Below are 20,270 nucleotides of genomic sequence, written 5' to 3' on the forward strand. Positions count from 1 at the left end.
CCTCATACGAGCTCGGATTGACGAACCGTTCACACTGTTGCGATCAAGACGACACAATCTGCGCTCTAGTCCTAGTTTGAAAGAATTCTAATCACTTGGATGTTTGAGCTTTCATAAGCCCTGTTTGTCCTGTGTGTGTCTCTGGAGCCACCTGGATCAACCACCCAACCATAGATTGGGCTCAACCAATCCTTTCTTCTAGCCCAGTCACCCCCATGTCATATTCCAAGCCTAAATTTTGGATCACATGGCATAAACCAAAAATATAACCAAATAGGGAATCCAGAGGAAAACCACCTCCACCCTCAAACCATAGTGATTTCACCTAGCACCAAGTCCAGAAATCACCAACACCAATACAAGTTTGGATGCCTTGAAATTTCTTCACCATGCCAGAAGAATTTTCCTGTCTCCAACCACTTGTCAAGAGCTTCTCGTAGAAAACCATCTCCACCCTCAACGCTTGGGATTTTCCTGATAGCGCCTCAAATAGGATCCAAAATCTATTGGCATCTAAAGCTCAACCAAATAGGGAATCGACTACATCATGATTATCGAAGAAATTGCATAAGAAAATGTTGTACATGACTATCAATCTAGGAAAATCTCCCTACCAATGACAAAAAAAAGTGTTTGGAAAACCAATGCATCAACCATGTATTCAAATCCCAACATGATAATCAAACACGCACATTGTTACCTGCAAAAATCATTCTGTTGGTTGCTCTTTTCTCTGATCTTTTCTGCCCTTACTAGTTATTGTTCCAACCTTTTTCTTGGTCACCACACGAATTCCTCTTGAACTCCTTACTTTCCTTGTTTGTCTCTTGCTTAAGTCTTGTGTGTCTTCCTTGTGTTCTCCAAGTGTTGTAGCTTCCTCTCTCTTTTCCCCATTGAGAATGCTAGAATGTTCTCTCTCCAGTTTCTTTATTTTCTTTTTTCTTTTTATTCATTTTCCTTTGCATGCATATTATTTTACTATTTTTTTCCTTTTCTTATCTCTTCCTCTTCCCCACCTACTGAAGTGGAATTTCTTTCATTTTCCTTTATTTCTTTTGCATTCTTTCCTCAAGCCCTTGTTGGCCTGTAATACTTAATTTCCATTTATTGGCTTTTGCCTCTTGTCAATGTCAATTTCCATAGCCAATAAATAAATAACAACAAGGATTCCAATGTAATTTCCCCCCCTCATTCAACTTAGGATACATGTCCCATGACCTTGGTTTGATGCTTTCTTTTATAATGTCCATAGATTATTTATTTACATGGAAATTTAACCCGAGGTTGTTACAATAGACATGGTGTATTCTCCATTCTTTAAGATATTTGTGAGGGTCTTAATTGTTGTTGCATTGCAAAACCTAATATATATATACACAAATATATTAAAGTATGGTCCCCTATCACTCCTTTTATCTATGTAATAGTTGCAAACTTTCATGGCCATCTAATAATGCAACTAAGATGGAGGGTTGGATTCTTGGCATTCAAATTATAGAAAAAAAAATGTTTTTAACAATCATTTCCTTATGATTTGATATTATCTATTATGTAGAACTTAGTGTAGTGGATGAGACCTTGGGATGTCCCAAAAAAAAATTGAAAGCTTTGAGAGCTATTGTTAGTGACCATATCATTGAGTGTTAGATTATTGGCCCCTATAAGTCATCCACTTGACTTGATAGATAAAAGTTGGAGGAGGTTGAGCCTTGGTAGATAGTCATATACACAGGCTTAAATATTGAGGACACTATCTTCCCTTTATGGGAATGGTGTAGGGATAACTTCATTCCAATATCTAAAAGTGGAATCCATGAATCCAACTTTGATAGTAATCTTGCTAGTTATTGAAGATTCTCCAATCAAGCCACATTTTTTACTTGTCTTTATGGCTCCTAATTTGACACATGTTATGTAAAGGTTAAATATGAGAGTGAAATAGGAAAGCATGACATAATAATAATGTAACATGTAGTTTAGGTTCAGTTCTAGAATGTATACAATTGTGATGACAATGTGCTAAGAAATATTATGTCATAAAAATTGCAATGAGTGTGCATGATAAGACAACATAGTTTCAAGGAAAGAACGAAGGTTTAGAAGGGTGAACAATCAAGCTCAATTTTGATCTACTTGGATTGAGCTAAAGTGGTATGAAGGAAGGAAAAGGGGTTATGGGAAGCTGAACAATTGGCATGAGAAGCAAAAATAGGATTTTGAGATTAGAAGTGCATTTGTACTATTTCAATATATATGTATGTATTCTAATTCATTTTAATATATTTATCATTGACCATTTGACATGATATTTGTTTATATATGTTGTCTAAGTGTACCATATTATTTCAAATTGCTGGTGTATCTTTTTTCTAACTATATTATTACATAACATTCTAAATGTCATGTACAAGTAGAAAAATAATGGATAGATAAAAATCTGAAAAACCTAAATAAATCAATAAATCAATAAAAACAAAAATGTAAAATATATTATGAAAATGTTACTAGGGAATAAAAGTAAAAATACTAAGTAACAACTAATAATATGGTGAATGGTCCCCCAGTGTGGGTGCCTAGTGTGGGTGCCTAGGATGTGAGCCACTGCTTTGATATAAGAAGCAAAACATTAAATGAAGGGGACCATATGCCACTTGTGTGGAAAAATGCATGCAAAATACAATGTATCTGGATGGTTGTTTGTCAAGCAAAGGTGCGTGATGTTTGTTTCATGATTAATAATCAAAAGAAGGCAACTCTAGAAGGAAAACTAGACTGGGAGATGGAATTCAATCTTGCTCCTAACATAGTTGCTTTGGATTTGATAGGAAAATGAAGGAATTATGATAGAGAATGGTGTATGGAGTCGAGGATGTGGAAGGATAGTTTACATTGGTCCATCGTTTGGTGGAAGCTATGGCATGGAAGGTTGTTTATGAGTAACTTAGTCTTTTGTTATCTACTAAGAAATTTTTCTTTTTACTTTTTTTTCTGGTGTTATATTCGAAAGGTTTGAGTTTCATGGTTTGGGTGGTCGCCATGCTTTAGGTGGTTAGATCGAAGGGTCTCCTTTGGAAGTAATGTGCCTATTCTCAGGTATAATTTGGGCCTGTGGGTTAAATGTGGAGTTGTGGATTCAATTTTATCTATTGCAGGCGTGGATGTTGGAAGATAAAATGTTTTGGTTTCAAGGTACTCAACTCCCTTATCTTTCCTTCGGGTTGAAATTGTGTTTTATGATTCTATCCTATTTATTCTCTCCCCTCCCTCTATGGCTAGATGAATATCGATCGAACACGGAGGTGGAAGAAGGAGAAGCGTTTCTCCCTATGTGAGTTCATATGTCCATCATTTGACCTCCTTGTAATCTCATGTTTAGGTTGCAACTCTATGAGCCATGCCTCATTATGTGGAAGTCATTCCAAAAGTGGTTCAATGCACTATTGCAAAAAATTGAAGAAGTTTGTCACCATTATAGGTTCATTCTTGGCCATTGTGTAGAAAGAGAAACAAGCGAATGGATCCGAGAAATTGGTACTTCAACTCGTTTTTGTCATACCTCTTATATGCATGCAATCATCTTATATTGGTAAATCAAAACTCCTATAGGAAGAGTTCTTATTGTGTGGTGAAACACTTCGTAGGAGAGTCTGGTCTGCATTGCAGAAATGTTGGGGAGAATCAAGAAGTTAGATAGAAAATTCTTTGTTCTATCCAAGAAGTGCACAAACATTACTTTTACCCTCTTTGAAGAAGAAAGTGACTCTCCTCCACCAATCTAGGTGGACTCTCCCACAATATGACTAGATCAAACAAGCAAGAATTTTGTAGTGACTTTCACAACATGACCAGATCAAGCAAGCAAACATTTTGCTCAAAAAATTCTGCAGTGGCACTATCTTAATTTTGGTTTTTAATTTCTGGCAATGTATTTTTACTAGTTATCTTTTTACTTTAAGTGATAAACTCATTGCTTTTGCAATACTTAAAGTAAACATTTTAAATTAATTTTATATATATATGAAAATTAATATAAAATATCTGACTTCACTTAAAAAAACAATATGTTAAATAAAATAACAATGAAAAAACAAAATTTTCAGGACTAGTAAGAGGAATGGTAAGAGTACTCAATAATAATATGACAATGGAGATGCAATTTTTTTTATTAGGCAATCTAGAAGAAAAACTAATAGACTGGCTAAATGAAGTGAAGAGATATATAAAATTTGAAATAATAATGAACATCCCAGAATTACGTTTTCGAGTTACAAGATGCATGGAAACGCTGCAATTTCATGAGCTTTTCGGCAACAAGTGACAAGATCACGGATCGTGGATATTCTCAATGTGGAATACAATTTAAAAAAATTAAAGACGTGTGAAATATGTGACTGAAAAATTGTTTTTAAAGAGATTTTTTGGAAGTTTTTTTGGTGGGTTTTTTCGGTTAAAATTCGGCCGCAATTGATTGAAATGGCAAGTTTGATAGTTAATTTCTACACAATCAAAGCATCCCAGGAGTTTTTCAGGGTGCTAAATTCAAATATGCAGTTAAAAAACCATTTTAAATAATACAAATCAAGATTTAACCTCAATTTTTTCTACCACGTTTCATCACCAAAATCTCCAAAAAATTACACTAAAAACAACTCGAGTATAACACAAGATCGCAGAAGATGTTTGCAAAGCGACAAGGGATATTCTCGATGTGGAATACGGCGAGAAATTCTTTAAACACGTGCGAAAACTGTGATGAAGAGAATTGAATGTGCAATGTTAATATATACGTTATATTCGTTGAGTCCGGAGGTGTTGAGTGTGTAATGTTAATATATATATATATATATTATATTTGTTGAGTCGAGAAGTTTTCTTTACTAGTCAGTGTGATGTGTAAAGATGTTATCTATTATTAAAATTAAAATTTAGTTTTTATAAATAAAAAAGAAGATTTGGAAATAAAAAAATTAAATAATTTATAAAATATTTAAATAATATAAATTCATTAAAAAATTTACAATTGAAAAAAATTAAACTCTTCTGAATTCATGTTAAATTAATATTTAAAATAAATTTATACTGATTAATAATTTATGTTAAATTAATATTTAAAATAAATCTATACGGATTAATAAAATAAAACTAGATTAACTTAAAAAAATACCAACATTTATTAAAATCATGTATTGTAAAAAACTATTCTATAAATATCTTGTGTGGGTAGAAACCTATTCTATTAAAATCATGTGTTGATAGAAATGCTAGTTGCTGAGTGATAACAACATTGTTAAACATACAGGACAAAAGGAGAAAACGTATTTGGATTGAATGAAAAGACAATAGCCAGAACCGCAATAGAGCACGGAGAAATCGAGATAATGCATGAATTTGTTTTAACTTGAAAAACTTTCACCTTTCCAAAACGCTTCGAAGTTTAACTATAGACTTTGTGCAGGTGCTAAATTCAGGATTTTCCACTCATCTAATTAGTTTTTCTATTCAAAATTAATCTCCAGGTGTGCAAATTGTTTCAAATCGACTGGAGCTTTTTGTTCATAGTCAAGCATTTTAGTTAATAATGCAGTCACGGATTCCCTCATCAACCAATTCTAAGGGGAGGGGTTCTTTTTACGAGCTAATCTGAATGTTAAGCCTCCTGAGCCATATGGAATGAAGAACCATGTGGAAAAAGTCCAGAGGCTTTGGAGGCTGGTTTATTGTAAAATGTCTCTGAACTTGTTTGACTTTACTTTGCATCTGGACATACCTATTTACTGGTATGGATTGAAGTATAGTCTTGAGATTTGGAATTTCGGACACGGGGACCTGAACAGAGAAACTTGTCCAATTCAGCACATCGCTGAAGGGAAGAGCATAGTCTTTTGAAATTATGACGGGCACACATTCAGTGTATATTGCCTCCACAATACGAGGGCTGGCCACTTCGTATCCACTTGGGCACAGGCAATATCTGCTCTTCTTCATCAGGTCAAAATACGACAAGCCGTTGGGGAGATATTCATGGACTTGCATATCATCATCAGTCCCGTTTTTCCAATGCTTAAACAAAATGTGTCTCACAGCTCCATGGTTTCCACCAGCAAAGAATGCAAGCAAAGGCCTCTCTAAAGCAGATGGACCACCAAGCAAGCCAGTCATCCCGCCTGGTCCCAATTTCACCTCCGGAAGTGTTGCATCTTTTGTGGGATTGAATCCTTCTGACGTGTTGGCATTACATAAAACACGAATTGAATTATTGTACAAGAATGGATTTGCCTGAGATGCATGAGGCCCCTGCATTCAACGCAATCAGAATTTTTGGGACAACATCAGGTAACAAGCATATGTTTCTAGATCGTGATTGCCCTATTCCGTGAATAAATCAACCATAGACTTATATATAACCTTAACAACAATAACATAGTGTTGTAGGTGAAATTTGCGTGACAATATGAACTGTAACCTAGGAGTAGGAACTTAACAAGCATATCTTTGTACGTGATTTGCGTATTGCATGGCAATTTGAGCAATAACCCTGAGATTAGAAACTTAAAAATGGAACTACCAAGGTTAGCAATAAGACCATAAGTCTGTTCTCAACCCATTCTACAATGGTTGTTTCATAAAACCGTCATGCACTGGGAGTGCAATGGAAATGTTTTATTTTCACTGCATTCCTGTATGAACTCTATTCGAAATTTTACATAATTGGATAGTTATAAGGTTAAAAAAGAATGTTGAAAATGTGGCCAAATGGATATAAGGGAATACATTACCCAATCATGGCATGACACCATGAAATGATCAACACCCAGAGTTCGGTTCCAAAACGGGTATTTGTACGCGACAATGTTAATGTAATCTCCCACGAACCGTTGTAAGGGCGTGACATCATATGTCATGGGCTCGTAAATGTAAGTGACCATGAGGGTTACGCTGAAGGGAAGAAAATAAACATGGGCATCCTCCGGGTTTAATGTCACGAACCGATTCCCCAGCTCAAGCTCCTCACTGAATCTACCTTCCGTCGAATAGATATCCTTAGACGGTCCGTGGTGTACCAGAGGCGGCTCCCCCTCTCGATATACGAAGATCTTGAAACGCTTCTCCATTTCCCTATAGCTCCTGATAACAAAAACACAAGAAAAATACAAATCAAATAAACTTCGCTACCAGTGACCGAAATCCATTTATTAAGATATAATGAACCAGAATAAAGATTCATATATATAGTTGGAATAGAAATTTTACCGATGAAAGGCACCGGCGTTTCGATAGATGTCACCGGTTGGAACATAGGAATCTCCCGGTTCTTGTTTCTGTTCCCTGTCTAAAATCGCTTTCCTTATGGCTGCCCGAGCCCTTCTCAGGCCGATTTCCACATTCGGAATACGAAGCCTCCCCTTCTTCTTCTACCAGTACATCCACACAACAAAATTCAATTCAATTCTGTTCCTATTTTGTAAAATCCATTAAATTAAACATGAATGGCCCTATCAATATATATATTCATTAATATCAACAAGAAAAAAGAAATAGATTGATCAATATTGGGTTAAATCACCTCATTCACAGAGCCGCTGTTGTAAGGAATTCCACCAAGTGATGCAACCGAGGATGAGGCTGCATGCGACAGGGATTCATGATCATGCAGCCCGGCATGTAGTGGTACAGAGGAAGTAGCTGGCGAAGGCAATCCATACTTCGTTTTTGTGTGGGATTGTATCGAAATAAACGATGAGAAAAGATTGACACGATAGAAGTCGAGGATTAAAAAAATGAGGAGGATCAATAGAAAAGCAAGCGCCCGCTTGAGGTCACACAGTCCTTCCATAACGGCCAGCCTTCATGGCATATCCCCACCCCACTTATATGGCACTAAACGCCCGAATTTCTGGCATTTTCTTCCGCTTTTCATGACTATCGACCTACCAACATTATCAATTACGTAGGATTTCAAATGTGCTGGCACCGGGAATAATGAACATGTGAGTTGGAACCAGTTGCAAACAAGTAGTTAACATTGTCAGTATGCAGGATTTTAAAATTTACTGGCCGTAGGTTGGAAATCGGAACCGGTTGCAAACAAGTGACAACCCACGTATCCAGCTATTTAACTGTTAATGGCTAACATTGATGGAAAATATCGGCGCGGAAAAAATGAATGGGCAATTTGAACCAGTTCCAAAGGATCATTTATTAGGAGTCTAAGTTGTCGAGATGATGTCTGGAATTGGAGTGGGACTCGAAGAAACTTGGGTAGAAATTTTACTTTCACTTGTTCTGATGTAGATGTGATGTAGATGTAGATGAGTTGTTGGGAAGATTTTTTCTTACATGGTGGGAAAATTTATCTTAATTTAGTTGTCAAACCAGTAGTGAGGATAGTTATTTTTAACTATTTTCAGCCAATACATTGACTCATCAATGTTGTTATTCAAGAAAGAATAACAACAAAGAGAAAGAACTTTGGCCAATAAGTGTTCTAAGTACATAAGAAATGAGAAATGAATAAGAATAGGAATAGGCCTATGAAAAATCGATACCCTTGGATTATATTAAGGGACAACACTCTAGAATAACTACAACAACAAAACAATAAATGATTAATATGCAACCATAACAAAAGCATCATAAGTTAGCAACATTATACTTACTGTTGCAAGTTCCATTTGCAATTCTTATCATCATCAACAACATCATCATATTCCATTTATTATTCTTCATTTCACACTTTGTTCATGTCCATTATCATCATATTCCATTTATTATTCTTCATTTCACACTTTTTTCATGTCCATTTCATCATTCCCTTTGTACCCACTTAAATCCTCACCTCACAACTACATGCAACATATAAGAACAAACTTAAACCAACACCACAATTACCATCTTCTTGTCATTGTTGTCAAACAATTATGTGTTTCCATTAAAATACAGTGCATATTTATGATTTCCAAAGATACCAATATAATGCACCTTATTCTTGTAAGTTAACCAAATAGAGATCTTCCTATGATAAAATAGAAATATTGTGAGTATGAAACAAGATTAAGAGGAATATTTTACAAATAAGTCCATTCACTATGGTAATGTTATGCAAGGAATAATAAATAACATCAAATATTGTATGATATCCTTCCTTATCAATGTTCAACACACATAGATAAATATAGTAATATTTTTCCATACCAACAATATTCTTTGTCTATAAAAATGTAGTAAAAAAAAACTTTACAAATACTAAACATCAAAAGGAAACCTTAGTGATCACCATCCAACATAACATATTCAGGTCTTTTTCTAAAATTACAATAGAAACTATACTTACAAAATTATATTTTTCATCCTTCTTAAGAACATAATCATGAATTTTACATAGAAAAGAGTTCAAATCAATGTTCTAGTACTATGGAACATATTAAGCTCCAATTCTCAAACTCTTCAAGACTCCACTCATCCATTCCACACATATTTCCAATATTTCAACCACCATACCTATCCTCTATATAAAACCATGTGGCCATATCCATCCATCATACATATAACTCTATCTCTCAAATCCTTTCACTTCACATCTTCAATCCACCCATTCCATACCTTCCCCACCACTACAAACCATTAAAACTCAACCCCATACTCTAAATACCTTAAAAATCTAAAAGCACACTAAAAACATGCAGCTAGAAGAAGCAATAGGAAACTAACATTTAAAACTACTACAGGAAGATACATGAAAGCCCATGACAATCTACCATAGGATATTGTCAATAGAAATTGCTACATGAAGCCAAAAGAGCCATTACCTTAGCAAATAGTTTCAAACTTTTCGAGTTTCAATGGTATATAAGCACTCAAAGGTCCATGACGCTTATTCCAACCAACCTTTAGCACTCTAATAAATTATGTCAAAGAAATGAATGTGCTACAAGATCCTCTATTGAACTATAAGAAGCTATAATACACAATAAAGACCATTATTTGGCATCTCATATGATCAAATCAAGTCCAAAGGGGTCTCTAAAAGATATCAATACTCTATCAACATAATCAACAAGTCTGCATTAAATACGATCTAGAAAATTGTACCAATTACCTCACTCATTCATACTTTAAACTCATTTTCAATTAATTAATCAATTGCACATTGTAATGTTAGTCAAGTGCAATCAAACCAGATTCCCTTATTAGTCCAATGGGCCTCAAATATAAATATGAAGGGGAAAAACTAAGCTATATAAGGTGGAAACTTAAGTTATCAATTAGTCTAAAGGAAAAGGAAAATTGCAATCAGTTGAATGTGACATAATCAAGAGAGGAGGCATTTATTACAAGTGTGACATCATCAACAAGTATGGGATAGTTGAAGTGTGTGCCAACATTTTGAAATGAAAATGGAAGAGCACTCATACTAACCAAAATCATAATTAAAAGAATTTTTCTATGCATTACAAAGAATGAAAAATATTATTTAAGCTACCATTAAAATACAACGCATAGTCTTAGATACCACATACAAGGAAAATGCCCTACAAGATGTGTTGGATTCAAAAATATATTAGGGGGTCGGGGTTGGGGCCGCGGGTGGGGGGGGGGGGTGTCGATGAATAAAGTTATGACAATTTTTACTTATTTAAACATTCAAAGACCTTAAAGCATCAACCTCATCAAATCAAGAACTATGACCTCGGCCTTAGGAACTATGACCTTGGGAACTCAAGAATTGTGATATCAAGAACTATGCCCTGAGCCTCGAGAACTATGACCTTAACCTTTGAAATTGCGTCCTCAGGAACTGCGGCATCAACCTTTGAAACTATGGCCTAAGGAACTATGACCTCAAAAACCATGACCTCGGCTTCTAAAACTATGACGTTTGGATCTTTGACCTTAGGAACTCAATAACTATGGAATTGTGAATTGTGATCTTGGGAAGTTAGCAACTATGACATTAATATTTGTGACCTTAGGAACTGTGACCTAAACATTAGGATATATGACCTCAACCTTCGAAACAATGGCCTCAAGAACCATGATTTTGGAAGTTATGGCCTTCGCCTTAAGAACTATGACCTCAATAACTTTAACCCTGAGAAATTAAGAACTATGACCTTGTGAAATATGATATCGAGAACTCAAGAACTATAATGTTGGGAACTGTGACTTGGGCCTTGGGAACTAAAGAATTATGATGTTGGAATTATTACTTGGGCATAAATAACTTTGACCTTGGCATTAGGAGCTATGATCTTAGGAACCCAAGCAATATGACATTAGGAACTATGAGCTAAATAAGTTTGAACTCGACCTTGGGAACTGTGACCTTGAGTGCCAAAACTATCGCCTGAGGAACTATGACCTTGACAACTATGACTTTGGCCTAGGGAACTAAGATCTTGGTAACTTTGACCTCAAAAACTCAGAAACTATGACATTTTGCTTGGAACTATGACCTTGGGAAGTCATGTACTATGACTTCGAGAACTATGACATTGGGAAATACAACCTCAGCCTTAAGAGTTGTGTCCTTATCCTAGAGAATTGTGACCTAGACCTTGGGAAGTGTGACCTTGGGAACTACGATCTTGGGAACTTAGGCACTATGACAGTAGGAAATGTGATATTGTGGCTATGGCCTAGAAATCAGGAACTATGACCTCAATCTCTAGGTTAATAGCTAGATCAACTATGACCTTGACCTTAGGAAGTATGACCTCCGGAACTTTGACCTTGGGAACTCAAGAACTATGACCTTGGGAGTTATGATCATGAACTCAAAAAATATGATATTAAGACTTGTGACCTTGAGAACTATGACCTTGGTCTTGGGAACTGTGAACTTAGGAAATCAATCCCTATGAAATTAGGCACTGTGACCTCAAGCTTCAAAAATATGGCCTCATGAATTATGACCTCAAAAGCTTTGACCTTGGCCTTCAGAACTATGACATTAGGAACTTAAGAACTATGATGTCAAGAAATGTGACATCAACCTTAAGAACGATAACCTTGGGAACATATGCACTATGATGTCAAGAATTGTGACCTTGGGAATTATTAACTCATCCTCTATAACTATGACCTTTCATTTAAGAATTGTGACATTGGGAATTTAGGCACTGATGTTGGGAAATATGACCCTGGGAACTATGACCTTAGCATCAGGAACTGTCACCTCAATCTCTAGAATTGTGGCCTCAATAATTGTGACCATGTTCTTGGGAATTGTTACATTGGGATCTTAAGAACTATGACCTCAACCTTGATAAATATGACCTTGGGAACTGAAACATTGTTACTTTTGGAACTATGACCTTTTCCTTAGGAACTATGACCCTAACATTAGGAATTGTAAGGAAAAATTCAATTTTTGCACAGAGGAGCCCATTTCTTTTGTTGTTAATCCCTCATACCAAATGCATAATCTGTCCTTGAATGGCTTAAGGAAGAATATTGTAACTCGCAATAAAACTCTAATTGTCACTCAAATGGGTGTATTTCTGATTGCATTGAATTCCTAACATTGGGTTACACTTAGGGGCATCTCTCTCCTATAATTCCAATGGATGAATATTATTTTATTCGATTATTTCCAAAGCTAGGATTTTACATGTAAGGACTATTTTTTGCATAGAGGGGTCCATTTTGCAAAAAATTGGATCAAGTGATTGTGAATAGCCTACTAATGTTGGACTTGGCCAAAAACATTGGTCAAATTTGTAGAAATTAATGTGTAGATTCAAAACTCATGAAGTTTACTAAATCACAAGACTTGAAGCTACTCTACTGATATGCGGAAGTTAATTCACCATCTAAAACATAGAGCATAGATATGCAAAACGAAACATCACACATACACAAATATTTATGTATGGTGAATTAACTTCTTAAAACCCCTTACCATATGTATTTCATTAATCAAATAATAGAGAATAAATACAATGCTTGCTCAATCCTGAGTAGCCCCAACACTAGTATAATCTATCTCACTGCCTCACAAACTCACTATGGCCAGTACCTAGTCAATTTTCCTTCCTACCAAGTGATGAGCCCCAAAAATCGACAATCATTTGGGCTCATTCAACCTCCTAATTTGACTTAATCCACCATTCTCATTAGTTTATTGCATGTTTTTGATTATATTTATGTTAATAGAGTGAATTTGGTTAGTCATTATGCCAACAAGTCTATTGGGTGCTTTATGTAGCCTTTTTGGTCAACTTGGAGACAAAATTGAAGGTCTTAATGAGCACTTGGCAGCCAAATTCGTGGGAGAACAAGCTAGAGGATTTGTAGGAAGGTGTCCCCTTCATTTATGGACCCTTACCTCGAATTCTCCACCATCAGCTCGGAGTTCAAGGGCCACCGAATCAATCAGCACAAGGGAAGCCAAGCAAGTCAAGTAGGACTGTTGTTAACTCCAAGTTTTGGGCAGCCGAGTCCCTAAAGTTTAGGAGGACTGTTGGGTCCTCAATTTGTATAAATAAGAAGGCTTAGGGCCTCATTTTGGTTAGCCAATGGATGTTAGCTAGTTAGCCAGTAGATAGTAGCTAGTAGTTAGTCATTTCATAGCCTTGTTGTAGTCATTTTGTAATTAGATTTGTATGCAATAGATTAGCTTTACTTTCAGCTCATTCTCAAGCTCTCCTTGTGGACAGTTTTGATGTAACTCTTCATTCTTGATTAATAAAGATGAATTCAGCTTTGCACCAGCTCTAAATCTCTCTTGGGAGGCTGTAGCCCTTGGGGTTGGGCCCATCTCAAGCGCCCAGTACCTCCCCTGTTTATCTTTATGTGTGTTTGCTGCGTTCTTAAAATAAAATCTGCTTTGTTATTTTGTTTGTTTTTGTTGGTTAAAGTAGCTTTTTATGTTTGGGAATCGATTGGTAGGAGTTTGTCATGCATTTCGATCTTTCGGAATGTTCTTGCTCACGTGATGTACATGGTTCTCTTTCCAAATGAGACTGTTGTTTATTCATTTCATTGACAGTTAGATTAAGTTAGCTAGGACTTAGTTTGTTTGCAAGAATTCATTGATTCGGTTGAATGTGCATTGTGCAGGGCATCTCTATCACTCACTCACATGGTCAAACTTGATCAGAGCCATCTGATTCATCCCATATCTAGGCTTCTCGCTTCACACCCATCCTCTTGCCCACGTAACCCTACCTTCCTCTCCATTGTTGTCTCAACTACCTTAAAGCCAAATCAGCCTTCCACATATCATCTCACCACTCCATCCATCAATTCCTGGGTCACTTCAGACCCCCATCCTACCTCCATAACCATCCATGCCTCTTCCATCAATCACCCATCCTCAAAAATCCCATTTCGAAACGTCCTGTAGAAGAATTACAGAACATCCTGTAGAAACCCCTGCAGACTTCCTGTAGAAGTTCATAAACACGGTTGCATGGCATCCAGACTTTGTGAAACTCTCAGAAAGAATGTTAGGGATCCCTTAGACCCTCTCTGTACCATCCCAACCTTTCCCAAAGCATTTCATCCCTTGATCCATCCCTGCACAGTGGAAAACTAGTTAGAAGCATATGCATGATAATTCCAACAACTTAATCAAAAATACAAAAAGATGTTTTCTTCAGATAGAGGTAGTCTAGACACATGTATTTTACCTTCATAGAAGTAATGGCATCTCTTTCAGTAGTTTGCATGCTCTCCTTTGCGTCAGTAGGACTAGCTGGTAGAATTAGGGTTTGCGTTTCTTTTTGGCTTTCAGTTTCTTTTCGAAAATAGATTAGTTTCCTTTGAGTTAGCTTCCATCCATTAGTTAAAAAGCTTCTTCTAAGAGCTCATATAAGTTGGATTAAGCCCCTAGCAGACTTGTGCCAGCTGACCAAGTGACAGCTGCGGCAAGAGCTAGTACTTGTGCATACAGCACCGTCGCTTCCAAGTTTGTTACGAACTACCGGGTTGATAAAATTAAAGAAGGGAGTTCCAGGAGTTGTAGCATTATTGCTACAATACTGGAGCCCACCATATTTTTGGCGCCGTTGCCGGGGAAGCGTCAGAGTATTGGTGATTGTCGCTTTTCTTCTATTTTCCACTACAATCTTCTGCTAAGTAGTTTATTTCATTTCCATTATGCAATTTCGTTTATGCAAAAGTAGATTAGTATTTCCCGCTTTCATAGATTAGCATTTCAATTCCGCAATTTCATTTCTGCAAGCGTAGATTAGCATTTCAATTCTGCAAGCGTAGACTAGCGTTTCCATTCCTGCAATTTCATTTGAGCAAAGTAGATTAGTTCTTTCCTGCTTTCATTTCAATTCTGCATTTTCATTCAACAAGATAGTTAGTTGCAGTTCAACCTATTTTAGTTTTGCAAGTACAAGAAGAAAAATACAAAAATCAACCAAAAAGATTTCTTTTCATGCCTTGTAGGAGTAGAGATAAGTTAGAAAAATGATTGCACAACACCCCCCATTGCTTCACACAACCAACCTTCTCTCTTCTTCGATGGCTGTGACTAAGAAGAACCCCTAGGTGGACATCAAGGCATATTTAAAGAACCTCTAGGGGAGAAGAAGAAGAAACCATTCCTCTGGAGCAAATGGCTACAAGCAGGAATGTTTGGAGCAGTATCTTGTCCCAACACGAATTTGCAAATCAGCTGGAAGATTTCAAGAGTGATATGAGGCAGTTTCTTGCCATGCAACTAGATACCTTGCGGATCCAAAAGAAGCAAGAAGAAGCCAAGAGGGATTTGGCCATTTTTTGTCCTAGGTGCACTAGAAAGCATCCTAGGAACAAATGTCCAATGCACTCCCTAGAAGTGTGTTTCATCTGTGAAGGATACCATCCTACAAATCAGTGCCCTTCCTTGCCTGGAATTAAAGTTGCATATCAGAGAGCTAAAGGAGCCACTGAACCACTCCATTATATGAACCAAAGGAGGCCGCATGGACCTAGATCTTACCAGCAGGAACTGCAAGGGACACCGGAGACCTATTATGACCCCTACCAAGCCACTTTCATGCCTTCTTGGGGTCCCCCTGCTCATCTTTCCTGGGTTACACCTCCTCCTTGTTCCTTCACAGATCCATATTATGCCCAACCAGTTGCTCATTCATTTCACTCTTATGCTCAGCCACAGCCTCAGTGGAATGCACCTTATCAGGAGTGGAGGCCCCAGTACAACTCTCATCCCGCTCATTTTCCTCCACCACCTGCTCATCCACAACCATCGCCTCCTCCTCCACCAAGGCAACCCCAAATGCCTACCCAACCACAATGCCATCCATCTCCATCTCAATTTCACACCTCCACTCAACTACCCGTACCATTTCCAAAGCCATACAATGGAGTAGCTCAACCCCATTGCAAATCTGAGGCACAACATGTGCAAATGACTCCTCTTGAGCTTAATGATCTTCACCATAGCTCAGGAAAAGCATTGAAAAAAAGAGACTATATTGAAAGCATTAAAGAACCACATCCGGCAAGAGAAGATTCAAAAGAGGAGATCAAAGCACCATGGGCTGCACTTGATGAAGAGAAGAGATCAGAATCAGAGATCGAGAAAGCTTCCTCATGGTTACCATCAAATCTTCCATGTATTCAAGAGAAAGATCAGCAAAAAGAGGAAGATGTGAAGGTCATGATAGAAGAAGATATGGAGAATGATCCAGATCAGCAAAAGGACCAAGGATATCAAAGCTATATTGAGACATGGTTCCAGACAGTCACTAAGTTGCAGCAGTACTCTCTTCATCAGCTATGTTTGATCCCTTCAAAGTCAGATCATTTGGTCTCTAAAGTCCGGATAGCTGTCCAAGCATGCATTTCGAGCCTTCACATCATTTTTTCTCTAATCTCGATGTGCACATGGCTCCATTGGAAGTATTCTTATACTTGAAAATGATTTTGTTTTTCAAGTAGGGTAGGGTAGAAGAAAAAAAAAAAAAAAAAGAGGAAAAAATGAAAATAAGAAAAAAAATAAAAATCTAAGGTGAAAACCTCCTCGGAGGTGCCTTAGATTGGCTCATTGATTGAAAACCTCCATGAGGCGGTCAATGGGTTGGAAAGAAGAGAAAATAAAAAGGCAATAAGATCTTTGGGTGAAAACCTCCCTTGGAGGCGCCCAAGGCAAGCAATTAGGGTGAAAACCTCCATGAGGCGCCCTAGTTGTTTTTCAAAAAAAACAAAAGAGAAAAAGAAAAAGAAAAGTAAAACTAATTCCATTGGCTAATTGCAGGTTGCAAGAAGGACGTTTCATGACAGGAGGAGCACTCAAATCAAGATCAAAGGAATTTTTCTTGTGCCTTCTACAGGAAGCTCTGTATTTCTACAGGAAACATCCTGTAGAACCTTTGGACGAGCCAAATCCAATTTCAAAAGTGAATCTAATGGTGGGAATCTATTGATTAGGCCTACAAGCACTTGTGTGTCCATCCCTTGCCTTTATCCATCATTTTTTTTCCACCTCCTTGTGCTTCTCATTGTGCTTCTACAGGAACTTCCTGTAGAAATTGTGGGAAACTAGACATGGATTTCAAAAAGTGGTTTGGCGAACATGGTAGCTTCCTCAAGGGTTCAGAAGTCCTCATGCAATCTTCCAACTCCTCCCCCATCATCTCCATACCTGCATCACAGCCCAAGCTCAGTTTTTCCTTCCATGCAAACATTTGCAAAAAGCCTTGAGGCAAAAATCCATAGAACAAAATTTGTTTTTGCCATAACTTGAAAACCATGCATCCATTTGACAAACCGTTTTACGGGGAATTGTACAAGGGTGATGGAAACATGCTTGAGCAGTTTCAGCCAATTCCGGTGCACGGTTTCCAAGAAATCAGCCTCCATCACCATCAACCATTTTTGCATTTTCTCCATAACCGTGCATCCTTTTCAAAACCTGTTTCATGGGGATATGCATATGAGTGATGGTAACCTACCCAAGTAGTTTCAGCCGATTCCGATGCACGGTTTCAGAGAAATTGATCTCTGAAATCTTCAACCATTTTCCATTTTTCTCGAAATCCGTGCATCCATTGATCACGATTTTGCTATGGGAGATGCATCATGATGATAGAAACATGCTCAACAAGTTTCAGATCAATCCGCTTTACCGTTTGGGAGAAATGGCGAAAACAAGTTCTGGTTCTGTGACATTGCAGCAGCAGCAGCTTGAAGGTGCAGATTTGAACGTGGAAACAAATGCATGCAGCTTAGATCTGGTCAGAGGACACCTGCACAAGGAAAAGCAATAAAAAATCATCAGCCAAGCCCTCATGCAACCAAAGGATCCTAGCATGCAGCAGCAGAACATGAGCATGCAGCAGCAAAAAGCTTCACAAGCAGCCGTTTGACTTCAGGTACGTGACTAAACCTTGTTCATCTATTGCATGAATCTAGTCTAAGCATTGCATGAACGAATGGAATGGTGAAATTAAGCCATGAATGTAGCAAGATACCCAGTTCTCTAGCACTCACGAGAAAATCACGGAGCATGCGTGGATAGTCATTCACGTGGAAGTTGAGAAACACAGGCAATGGAAGATTTGTTGAACTTCAGTGCACAGGGCATCAATTGATTAAAAAATAGAAGAAGACATGCAGTTCATGATAGCACAGCAGTTCATATGGGCCAGCACACGTTTTTTCCACCTCACTCCACCAAAAATCACGCAGAATTAATGAGCGCTCAGCCGAAACTCATAGACTGCTGTTAACTTGCACTTGCATCATGTTCAACTGAAGTATAAATTCTCTGCTTCCACAAAATGATTAACCTATCGTCCTCCGTTGAGTCTTTCTACCTGTTTTCGAATTTCTCTAGTGCATCGGGCTCACTCAGGGGCAGTAGCATTCTACAAGAAGACGTTTTACAGGAAAATACAATAGAGTCTTCCAGGGCAGAGTAAGCTGCTTGGTTTTCAGGCAGAACTGGGGTGGAGCTCTCTGATGAGATTTGTGTTTGCGCTCGCTTCTCATACACCTCAATCTCAACCTGAAGCTGTTCCCAATAGGAATTGATCTCTCTTTCATCTCTCAGCTCGAGGAGGCTAAAAAGATCACCAAGTTGCAAAGTTGGGGGAGGCTTATAATAACGAGACATCCACATCTGTTTTGGGTCCATCTGAGTCCTACACAGTATAGACAAGTACCCAGACGATGCTCAGGTCTGGAAACCAATTGGGTCTTCCGAATATTGATCAGATCTGATTTTTCAAGCCCTCTTCAGCTATGGCCGAAACACAAACATGGACGAGGCGGGGCAGTAATCCAAAGCTTGAACAAGAAGTTATTGACATACCTCCAACTCTAACAGGAGAAGGAAAATATGGTGCATTTCCTGTGTCCCAGACTATTACAACAGCTCTCATTATTGCAGCTTGGTACTCTTCCAATATTGGTGTGCTATTGCTTAACAAATGCCTACTTAGTTTTTTGGATGCAGATACCCAATATTCCTCACAATGTTGCACATGTGTGCCTGTTCATTTTATGGTTTTCTGGAAATTTCATGGTTAGAGATTGTACCAATGCAGTTCATCGTCTCCAGGAGACAGTTTCTTGAGATATTGGCACTGAGCTTCATTTTCTCCTTCTCGGTTGTTTGTGGCAATATTTCTCTGTGCTATTTGCCAGTCTCCTTCAATCAAGCTATTGGGGCAACAACTCCCTTCTTCACAGCAATATTTTGCATTTATAATAACATGTAAGAGGGAGTCTTCTGTGGTTTATATGGCCTTGGTGCCTGTGGTATTTGGCATTGTTATTACAAGCAACAGTGAGCCATTATTCCACCTTTTTGGCTTTTTGGTTTGCCTAGGATCAACTGCTACCAGAGCATTGAAATCAGTTGTTCAGGGGCTCCTGCTTACCTCTGAGGAAAAGAAGCTTCACTCTATGAATTTGCTCATGTACATGGCACCAATTGCTGCGTTGTTATTGCTTCATGTTACTCTTTTTGTGGAGGGTAATGTATTAGCTATTGCTATTGAAAAAGCCAGAGAAAACACCTTTATCATATTCCTGTTGCTTGGAAACATGACCATGGCTTATCTTGTGAATTTAACCAACTTCCTTGTTACAAAACATACGAGTGCCCTCACGTTGCAGGTTTTAGGAAATGCCAAGGCCACCATTTCTTCCATATGATTGCATATACTTGCACACTCATAACAAGGTTGAGAATTCACTAGGAAAAGCAGCAGGCAGTGGGAAGAAGAAAAGAAGCATGGTTTCATTACAGAGGACTGTTTCTATAGGAAGCCAGCGAACTGTTTCTACAGGAAGTTTGAAAAGAG

General features: G+C 37.7%; 1 pseudogene; it reads right to left on the reverse strand.

Annotated features, from left to right (window-relative positions):
• Positions 1-5,628: 5,628 nt before the first annotated feature.
• On the reverse strand, positions 5,629-7,406 carry LOC149151635 (putative glycosyltransferase At5g03795 pseudogene; annotated as a pseudogene).
• Positions 7,407-20,270: the final 12,864 nt, after the last annotated feature.

This window comes from Pinus tabuliformis, chromosome 9, assembly GCF_031772625.1.
Source record: "Pinus tabuliformis cultivar Carrire ecotype Pingquan chromosome 9, CPIR1, whole genome shotgun sequence".
NCBI classification, from domain to species: domain Eukaryota; kingdom Viridiplantae; phylum Streptophyta; class Pinopsida; order Pinales; family Pinaceae; genus Pinus; species Pinus tabuliformis.